Here is a 10,116-nt window from a genome sequence, read left to right on the forward strand (position 1 = left end):
TAAGTTCATAAATGAGCTTATTATACAGAATATATTTTTGTGCTTCTAAACTCAAAAATTTAGAATTTAAAAAATTTTAATTTTAATTTAAAAAAAAGATCGGGCTTGGTGGCTTATGCCTGTAATCCCAGCACTTTGGGAGGCCGAGGCGGGTGGATCACCTGAGGTCAGGAGTTTGAGACCAGCCTGGTCAACATGGCGAAACCTCTCTACTAAAAATACAAAAATTAGCCTGGTCTGGTGCTACACATCTGTAGTCCCAGCTACTCAGAAGGCTGAGGCAGGACAATCACTTGAACCTGGGAGATGGAGGTTGCAATGAGCTGAGATCGCACCACTGCACTCCAGCCTGGGTGACAGAACAAGACTCTGTCTCAAAATAAATAAATAAATAAATAATCCCTAAATCCCAGTTGATCTCTCTCCTTCATGGCTTTAAATTTCTGGAAACTTTATCTAATGATATTTACACTCCCACCTTATTTTCCCCCCCAAAATAAAATAAAACCGATGACTCAGATGGCCAACTTTTCATTTCCAGGTATCTTGAGTGAGGTCAACAGGTTGAATTTTACTTCACACAGTTTTAATCAAGCCAATCTGAAAAATACAAGCAGGATTGTGCAACAGTAGAGATTTGTGTGTGTGTGTGTTGGGAAAGTTGGAAACATTTTTGTAGAGCAGTGAGTAATTCATAGAGAAGCTGGTTGGTAATATCTTTATATTGTATTTGAGCTCATTTCAACAAGACATTTTGAATACTGGCTGTGAGCATGCCCCTTATTTCAGGGCCATAAACATTGCTTTCCTATGTAAAATGCAAGTTCCTCAACTTGTTCTTATCTTCCAGAAAAGGGCAAGGGAGTGGGTAAGGGGGTATAGGGAAGCAGGTGGAATTTAGAAGAAATTATCCAACCCTGCAAGTTAAAGCCATGTGATTTTGGCACAATAAAGATGAAGCCCAGTGAGACTGGCTAGAGAGCTGGACGTGGATCTAAAGGTACACAATAATTCAATATGGATTATGTGATCATTGCAAAGGGAAGGCAAGAATTATTCAATCAATGGTTTTGTCTATCTGTAAAGATAGCACTTTAGATTCCTACTTTAACTATGTTCTGAAATGAATTTGACTTGGCACTTGTTAATGGTTCCTTAACCATCTCTTTCCATTTGCCCGTGTTCAGGACCCCACTCACACCCCACACTGAGCCAGTCAATCAGCGCCAGGATGCTTTGTCACAAGTGAGCAATCACCACCCCCACCCAGCTGAGGATGACCTGGGAACTAAGCCCACTGAGTTCTAGAGTTGATGGGGAATGTGGGAAAAAGACAAATTACAAGCTTATTAAACATAAACTTAGGGGAAACCAAAAGAGGGTAATCACATTTATGATCTGCAAAGAAAGGAGGAGTTGGGGAACCCTAAGCTACTCCATCACCCTAATTTCTTTTTTTATTATTATACTTTAAGTTTTAGGGTACATGTGCACATCCTGCAGGTTTGTTACATATGTACACACGTGCAATGTTGGTGTGCTGCACCCATTAACTCATCATTTAACATTAGGTATATCTCCTAATGCTATCCCTCCCCCCTCCCCCCACCCCACAACAGGCCCCGGTGTGTGATGTTCCCCTTCCTGTGTCCATGTGTTCTCATTGTTCAATTCCCACCTTTGAGTGAGAACATGTGGGTTTGGTTTTTTGTCCTCACGACAGTTAGCTGAGAATGATGGTTTCCAGCTTCATCCATGTCCCTACAAAGGACATGAACTCATCATTTTTTATGGCTGCATAGTATTCCATGGTGTATATCTGCCACATTTTCTTAATCCAGTCTACCATTGTTGGACATTTGGGTTGGTTCCAAGTCTTTGCTATTGTGAATAGTGCTGCAATAAACATACGTGTGCGTGTGTCTTTATACCAGCATGATTTATAATCCTTTGGGTATATACCCAGTAATGGGATGGCTGGGTCAAATGGTATTTCTAGTTCTAGATCCCTGAGGAATTGCCACAATGACTTCCACAATGGTTGAACTAGTTTACAGTCCCACCAACAGTGTAAAATTGTTCCTATTTCTCCACATCCTCTTCAGCACCTGTTGTTTCCTGACTTTTTAATGATTGCCATTCTAACTGGTGTGAGATGGTATCTCACTGTGGTTTTGATTTGCATTTCTCTGATGGCCAGTGATGATAAGCATTTGTTCACGTGTCTGTTGGCTGCATAAATGTCTTCTTTTGAGAAGTGTCTGTTCATGTCCTTTGCCCACTTTTTGATGGGGTTGTTTGTTTTTTTCTTATAAATTTATTTGAGTTCATTGTAGATTCTGGATATTAGCCCTTTGTCAGATGAGTAGATTGCAAAAATTTTCTCCCATTCTGTAGGTTGCCTGTTCACTCTGATGGTAGTTTCTTTTGCTGTGCAGAAGCTCTTTAGTTTAATTAGATCCCATTTGTCAGTTTTGGCTTTTGTTGCCATTGCTTTTGGTATTTTAGCCAGGAAGTCCTTGTCCATGCCTATGTCCTGAATGGTATTGCCTAGGTTTTCTTCTAGGGTTTTTATGGTTTTAGGTCTAACATTTATGTCTTTAATCCATCTTCAATTAATTTTTGTATAAGGCATAAGGAAGGGATCCAATTTCAGCTTTCTACATATGGCCAGCCAGTTTTCCCAGCACCACTTATTAAATAGGGAATCCTTTCCTCATTTCTTGTTTTTGTCAGGTTTGTCAAAGTTCAGATAGTTGTAGATATGCAGCATTATTTCTGAGGGCTCTGTTCTGTTCCATTTGTCTATATCTCTGTTTTGGTAACAGTACCATGCTGTTTTGGTTACTGTAGCCTTATAGTATAGTTTGAAGTCAGGTAGTGTGATGCCTCCAGCTTTGTTCTTTTAGTTTAGGATTATCACCCTAATTTCTAAGAGCACTCCCGGCATACAGTAGGTGCTAAACGAATGGTGGTGGACTCAGTGACATTTGCGTCTTTGTGCTTTCCTGGGTAGACCATGGTGCTGATGAGTTTGGGTTTAGCTGTTGTTGCCTGACCCTGGCCTGAGCTGGGAGCTCCTTAAAATAGCCTATAAAGAGTGCTCACATTCAAAGTCCTCCTGGGAGCATTTCTCTGATATTTCAAAATAGAATTCAGGAGCAAGAGGAGCAAAGCTGAGGCTTAATGCAGCACGTTAAAGAAACAGGCAGAAGGACATGGCCAAAATCAACTCAGAGTCTTCCAAATGAGGGGACAGCTGCTGCCTCTGGCAGGAAACATTCCTTCCCTTCCCCCTTTCCTGCAGGTAATGGCACAAAATATATTCAAGCGAAAGAGGGGTGAGAACTGGGCATGAATCTTCCTTCCTCACGCTGGTTGGACTGGCATTCACCAGGCTTTGCTTCCTGCATCTACCACCGAAGACTTAGTCTCAGGCCAGTCTCTCTTTTGCCTGGGGTGTAAATCCAGGGTTTTTGGATCCCAGGTTGGAAGAGGTGGATGGGGAACACATGTGTGCCAAATGCCTGCAGCTCTGGTTGATCTTGGCTTGGGAGTGATTATTTGCTGATGGTGATGGGGAGAGGGGACCGGGAAGAAAGTTCACTTCTCATTCTTTAGTGATGTGTAAATGTATTGCCATTGGCTCTTATTAGGTAGCTCTAAGCCAGTGACGGAAAAATGTTTTCATTGGCAGGAAAACACGTTTTACATCCACATACATGCATATCTACTTTTTGGCAGATGTAGAAACTTTGTGGCTTAGACTCCCATCCTATTCCTCTGTTTGTTGGATCCTACCAATGACTTAAGGCCTTGCTCAGTGCCTGTCTCCTACAAGAAGTTTTTCTTGACAACTCCAGTACACACTGCTTTCTCCATGAGCGTGGTTCTTGTTGCAGTGATCATCTTCACCACAATCAGAGTAGATTTTCTAGAAAGGAGTTTAAGCTTTGGGACCTGCTAGTTATAAGAATGACTTCCAAGATCCCAGAAGCACCTTTGCTTGGGTTCACATGGTCACATGCTTTTGGTAAAAATGTAAAAGTAAGATTTTAACTGTCATAAGCTAAGGATGCTGTTGACTCTGTTTGCCCCTGCATCACTTTTCCCTTGAGGAGTTGTGTGGTGATGGAGAGGCATGAGCATTTTGGGGAATCCAGCTAAGGAGAAATTGAGTTGGAGATTTGTTTGTTTTGGGTCGAGTGGGATCTGTATATATGGTTCACACTTCCATGTAGAGTCGAGAAATTGTTGGTTATTCTAGGGTATTCTAGGCTTCCAGGAACCCTCTTGCTCAGTGCATGCTCTGTGGCATCATGGGTCTTATTATGATTTAAATGTTTCCTATGATGCCTGACACTGGAAGCATGTGGGAGTGAAGAAGAAGCAAGAGTTGAAATGTGCAGAATGAGAAGCTAATCTGTGGAATGTTCTTTCAATCATCAGCCGTACACAATTATGAGTGAAATATTTGGTTCTCATTGATGTCTAGTCAAGACAGAAATTATCTTCAGGAAAATACTCAGAAATGTGATATATACAATTATAATGTACCATACTATCATACTTTTAAAGTAGAAATCAATGCAAAATAGAATTGATTAGAATTCTCATGTTTGTAGAGCACAAAGCTGTAGCAATACTATAAACTGTGAAGTATCATTTTTATGCATGCCAAACTGCATTTTATGTCTACCAACATATTGAATCAGTCTTAGCATATCTGATATAACTTGTCCTGATGAAACCTGGCAACACCAGACAAAAAGACATTCAAAAGCACTAAAATCACAGCAAAGCACCCTAAGTGTTCTTGTCACAAAGCTCCCAAGCATATTCATCCATAAGTTATTGTACACAGCATAGGGAGAATTCAATTAAACAATTATGTAGCTCTATCCAATATAATGGCATTTTAAAATTCATTTGAATTGCTTTGTCTTCTTTACATGAAAATGATATTACACAGTTGTTATGTGACGAGATGATCATATGAAAAGTATGCAGCCAAAGAATAGGAAAAAATATTGTAGAGGTTATGTCATTTTTCAGGATTTTGTTATATTTGTGGTGTTTGTCACTTTTCAAAAATGTGTGGCCGGGCATGGTGGCTCACGCCTGTAATCTCAGCCCTTGTGGAGGCGGAGGTGGGTGGATCTCTTCAGCTCAGGAATTTGAGACCAGCCTGGGCAACATGGCAAAACCCTGCCTCTACAAAAAATACAAAAATCAGCCAGTTATGGTGGTGGGCGCCTGTGGTCCCAGCTACTTGGGAAGCTGAGGTGGGAGGATCACTTGAGCCTGGGAGGTGGAGGTTGCATTGAGCCATGATAGTGCCACTGTGCTCCAGTCTGGGTGACACAGTGAGATCTTATCTCAAAAAAAAAAAAAAAAAAAAAAGAGCAAAAATGTGTAATTTGTTACGATTTCATATTTCAATCTAAATAAACTTTCACTCTTTTTTTGAGACACGGTCTCCCCCTGTAGCCCAGGCTGGAGAGCAGTGGTGCAATCATAGCCCACTGTAGCCTCCAACACCTGGGCTCAAGTGATCCTCCCACCTCAGCCTCCCAGCTAGCTAGGACTATCCCACACCCAGCTAGTTTTTCTAACTTTTTTGTAGAGATGGGGTATCACTATGTTGCACAGGCTGGTCTTGAACTCCTGAGCTCAAGCAAGCCTCCTGCATCGGCCTCCCAAAGTGCTGGGATTACAGGTGTGAACTAGTGCACCTGGCCATAAATATTTACTTTTATATGTAATTTTGTACTTCTATTTTGAATTCTTATCCTTAGAGTCTCCTTCCTCCATAAACAAGCTTCGAAACCCACAATTCCTGAATTAGCCTTTGACCACAGTTCAGTAGTATTTTATGCTCTTATATTATTCTTATAAAAAGTATTGAATTTAAAAGCATGATAGTTTATGCCTGGGGACAGAATTTTCAACAATACAGAGCTTTGTGTGGAAAGTAAATAGTGTAGTCTCCCAGCACGCCTGACTCCCCGCAGGTCACCACTGTTGGTTTGATGTCATTTTATTCTCCTTTTTCTTGAGCCAGTTCATTGTGATTAAGTGTGGCTTTGGAGCGAGCTACCTGGGTTGACTTATGCCTCTGCCCCTGTGGCCTTGGGAAAACTACTAAATCTATTAGTGCCTCCTCTTAAAGGAAAGATGTAATTGTACTGTACCTGTGTCGTAGGGGTGCTGGGAGGACAGTTTAGGGCTTAGAGGAGCAACCAACATGCTGTACTCATTTTATGTTAGTTTCATTTGGAAAATGCATATATTAGCATTTCTTTGCAGATATTTCATGTGCCTAAGTATACTGGTCCTCCTCTCCCAAGACTGTAAACTCAAGGTTGAGAAGTAATGTAAAACATCTTGAACATTGCCACCTAATTCCTCAGAAATGTGTGGATGTGAGCGCCATCTAGCTGCATTATCTGTGGTTCTACTGTGACCACCAGGCACAATTCAGCTCACGTGGCTGTTCTGGCTCAGCAGTTGTTGGATTTGTCAGGAAATGGAGGATGACAGTGGTGTGACCAGCATATCAGGAGGCACTCAGGAGAAGTTAGCGATCCAGTGGAATGAAGAGTATCTCTGAAATGAGATGAGATGGAAGGCCACATCCACGGAACATAGAATAGTTTGAGATTTATACAAAACTTGAAGCCTCACAAAGTAAAAGCTGTCTCCGTGTCCTATTGCAAAGGCACTCAGGGCCAGGCATGGTGTCTCATGCCTGTAATCCCAGTACTTTGGGAGGCCAAAGCAGGAGGATCACTTGAGGCCAGGAGTTTGAGACCAGCCTGGCCAACATTGTGATACCCTGTCTCTACAAAAACATAGAAAAATTAGCCAGGCATTGTTGGTGTATGCCTGTAGTCCCAGCTACTTGGGAGGCTGAGGGAAGAGGATCACTTGAGCCCAAGAGTCTGAGGCTTCAGTGAGCTCTGGTTGTGCCACTGCACTCCAGCCTGGGTGACAGAGCAAGACCTTGTCTCAAAAAAAAAAAAAAAAAAAAAAAAGAGAGAGAGAGAAGAAGAAAAAAGAGAGAAGAAAAAAATCACTAAGAAGCGTCACTAAAATGTGATTTTCAAGAAAGGCATGGTAAAAATGTGAAAAGGGAGTGGGTAGACATGAAACCTTTCCAAGATAACACAGCTCAACAGTTATGTACAGAAGCCGCTAAAACAAAATAACTGTGGATGATAAAAGATCAAAGGATGGAGCATTTTAGAAAGAAGAAAGAAGGTTGTTTGGTATATATCTTATCATCTTAAAAGACTTTCTCTAGTTAACAAATACTGCTAGATTTCAATCATAGACTTTGTAATGGAGTATACAATAGTTACTCAGTCCTCCCACAAATTCACAATCTGATATTCGGTGAAAAAAGACCATTCCAGATGAATATGAACCAAATTTTGTTTAAAAATATATGTAAGTACACAAGACTAGAAAAAAGACTGGAAAGAAAAATAGTAAAATATAAACTGTGGTTATTCAGAGGAATGCAATTATGGGGGAAATTTTTGTTACTTGTGCTATTATGTAATCCCCCCTTTATTTATTTATTGAAACAGGATCTTGCTCTGTCACACAGGCTGGAGTGCAATGATACAATCATAGTTCACTACAAGTTTGAACTCCTGGAAGCAAGCAATCCTCCTGCCTCAGCTTACTAAGTAGCCGGGACTATAGGCCTGTGACACCACACCTGGCTAATTTTAAAATTTTTTATAGAGACCAGGTCTTGCTCTGTTGCCCAGGCTGGCCTCAATCTCCTGGGCTCAAGTGATCCAACCTCCCGCCTCAGCCTAAAAAGATATTCACTTTTAATTAAATATAGCTCTTAGTTCTATAATACTTTTTTTTCATTATTTGGCCTACTATTAAATTGTAATTACACAGTTTAAAAATAGCTTGCCTGATAAAGGTATTTATGTGTCCACCAAAATTCAGCATAATGGTCCACACATGCTAGAATCAATTTCCATTCCAAAACTCTTGATCTTGTTAATTTATGAACAAGAAGTCTTTCCAGCATAACATGAAAACCCAAACACATAAAAGCTAGATAAATTTGACATTATAAAAATTTAAGGCCGGGAGTGGTGGCTCACACCTCTAATATAAGCACTTTGGGATTACACTTTGGGAGGCCAAGGCAAGCAGATCACTTGAGGTCAGGAGTTCGAGACCAGCCTGGCCATCATGGTGAAACCCCGTCTCTACTAAAAATACAAAAATTAGTGGAGTGTGGTGGTGCATGCTTGTAATCCCAGCTACTTGGGAGGCTAAGGCAGCAGAATCGCTTGAACTCGGGAGGCGGAGGTTGCAGTGAGCCGAGATTGTGCCACTGCACTCCAGCCTGGGCGACAGAGAGGATACCATCTCAAAAAAAAAAAAAAGAAAAGAAAAGAAACAAGCTAACAAACAAAAACATGGTTTGGTTGGCTCTGCCTGCATGTTGACGGAGACCTTTGTGAAGGATATCAAGCCCAGGCTCAGGAGTCTGAAGCTTATCGTTATTGTGCTGGAGACAGGCCAAGACAAAGGAGGGGCAAAAGGTTCGGACCTGCAAAGTGGCGGACAAAATGGGCAGCCTCAATATCTCCGTCTGTGATGACATCGGCAATCTGATCCAGCCTGGGGACGTTGTCTGGCTCAACAAAGGGTACGCTTCAGTTTTCAAAGGTTGTCTGACACAGTATACTGGCCATGGGGGTGATCTACAGAAGACTGGAGAATTCTGTATGGTTTATTCTGATTTCCTAACTTCAATGAGCCCAACTCAGAGTATAGCAACCAGCAGGCGCCCAACAAGGTGGTGCAGAACAACAGCAACCCTACAGCTTCCCAGCCTACCACTTGTCCCCCTGCTGCTTCTCCAGCCTCGAAAGCCAGAATGGGAATGGATCTAGTAACCCACCAAGGTCCTGGTAGTGGCCCACATCCCCCTCATAGTCCGTCCCACCCCCCAGTACCAGAACCCCTCGAAGCCACGCCAACCACACACCTGCAGGCCCACCTGGCCCTTCAGCCGTGTTAGTAATGGCAAAGTAGCCCGGAGGAGCAGCAAGATATAGCGTGACATTCTTCCTTCCTGCCACCAACAACATCCCGTGTTTGCCGGAGAGCAGGACAGCTTTCCACTGGCTGGCTGGTGTCACAATATTTTAGCCACTGAACTTCAGTGGAGGGGTGGTGAACAGTGTCTTCATCCACCCTAATCTCATACTCCCCCATTGTCCAGCTGAACTACTTGTCCCCTGGGAGTCCAGACCCTCCTCTCTTTCCTGTTTAGAAATGACAGTTACCTTCTGTTTCTTCTGTGTGTCACATGGGGATCTCACTAAAATCTCTCCTTCCTAATAAATGTTACCACTCTGAAAAAAATTTTTTAAACTTCTGTTCAAGAGAGGATACCATAAAGAAGACTGAAAGATATTCAAGTTGGAGAAAAATATTTGCACTGTACACAACAAAGGATTTGAAGTCCTTAACAAATAAAGAACCTCCCAAAGTTCTGGGATTACAAGGGTAAGCCACCACACCCAGCCAGTATATTTAAACTCTTAACAGTAGATATTGCAGAGGATGAGAGAGAATACCAGGCACTAATATCTTCTGTTTTATACACTTCTGTGTTATTCAAATTTTTCACAAGTATATGCTAGTGTTGTAACCAGGGGAGGAAAAAAACACTTTTACACTGAGAAAGAACAAGAACTCCTGCATTAAGCCCTGCAAAGCATTCCCTTCAGCTTCTTTTCCCATCAAAATGTCCATCTAATTACAGCAAATGTCTTTAAGTGCCTTGCTGAAGTTGATTTTCTTTTTCCTGGTCTGTTTCAGCTTGGACTGACTTGGATTAGAATCTGGCTTCATCAGTTTCAGTGGCTGGGAGAACCTGAAGATGATGGACTTCTCCCATCTGTCACTCTCAAGGAGAAGCATGGTCTTGATTCCTACCTCACAACTACCAAACACAAGTGTCTGTCAGATTCTCTTTCCCTTCATTTCCCTCCCCTCTGGGGTAAGGCAAAGATCCAAGTCCCAGCTCCTGTCCTCAAAGCCCTCATAGTCCAGTGTAATGGGCTG

The 10,116-nt window shown here is 42.0% G+C and overlaps 1 pseudogene; it reads left to right on the plus strand.

Annotated features, from left to right (window-relative positions):
* Window positions 1-8,479: 8,479 nt before the first annotated feature.
* On the plus strand, window positions 8,480-9,101 carry LOC101154059 (SOSS complex subunit B1-like; annotated as a pseudogene).
* Window positions 9,102-10,116: the final 1,015 nt, after the last annotated feature.

Source organism: Gorilla gorilla, chromosome 3 (genome assembly GCF_029281585.2).
Source record: "Gorilla gorilla gorilla isolate KB3781 chromosome 3, NHGRI_mGorGor1-v2.1_pri, whole genome shotgun sequence".
NCBI lineage: Eukaryota > Metazoa > Chordata > Mammalia > Primates > Hominidae > Gorilla > Gorilla gorilla.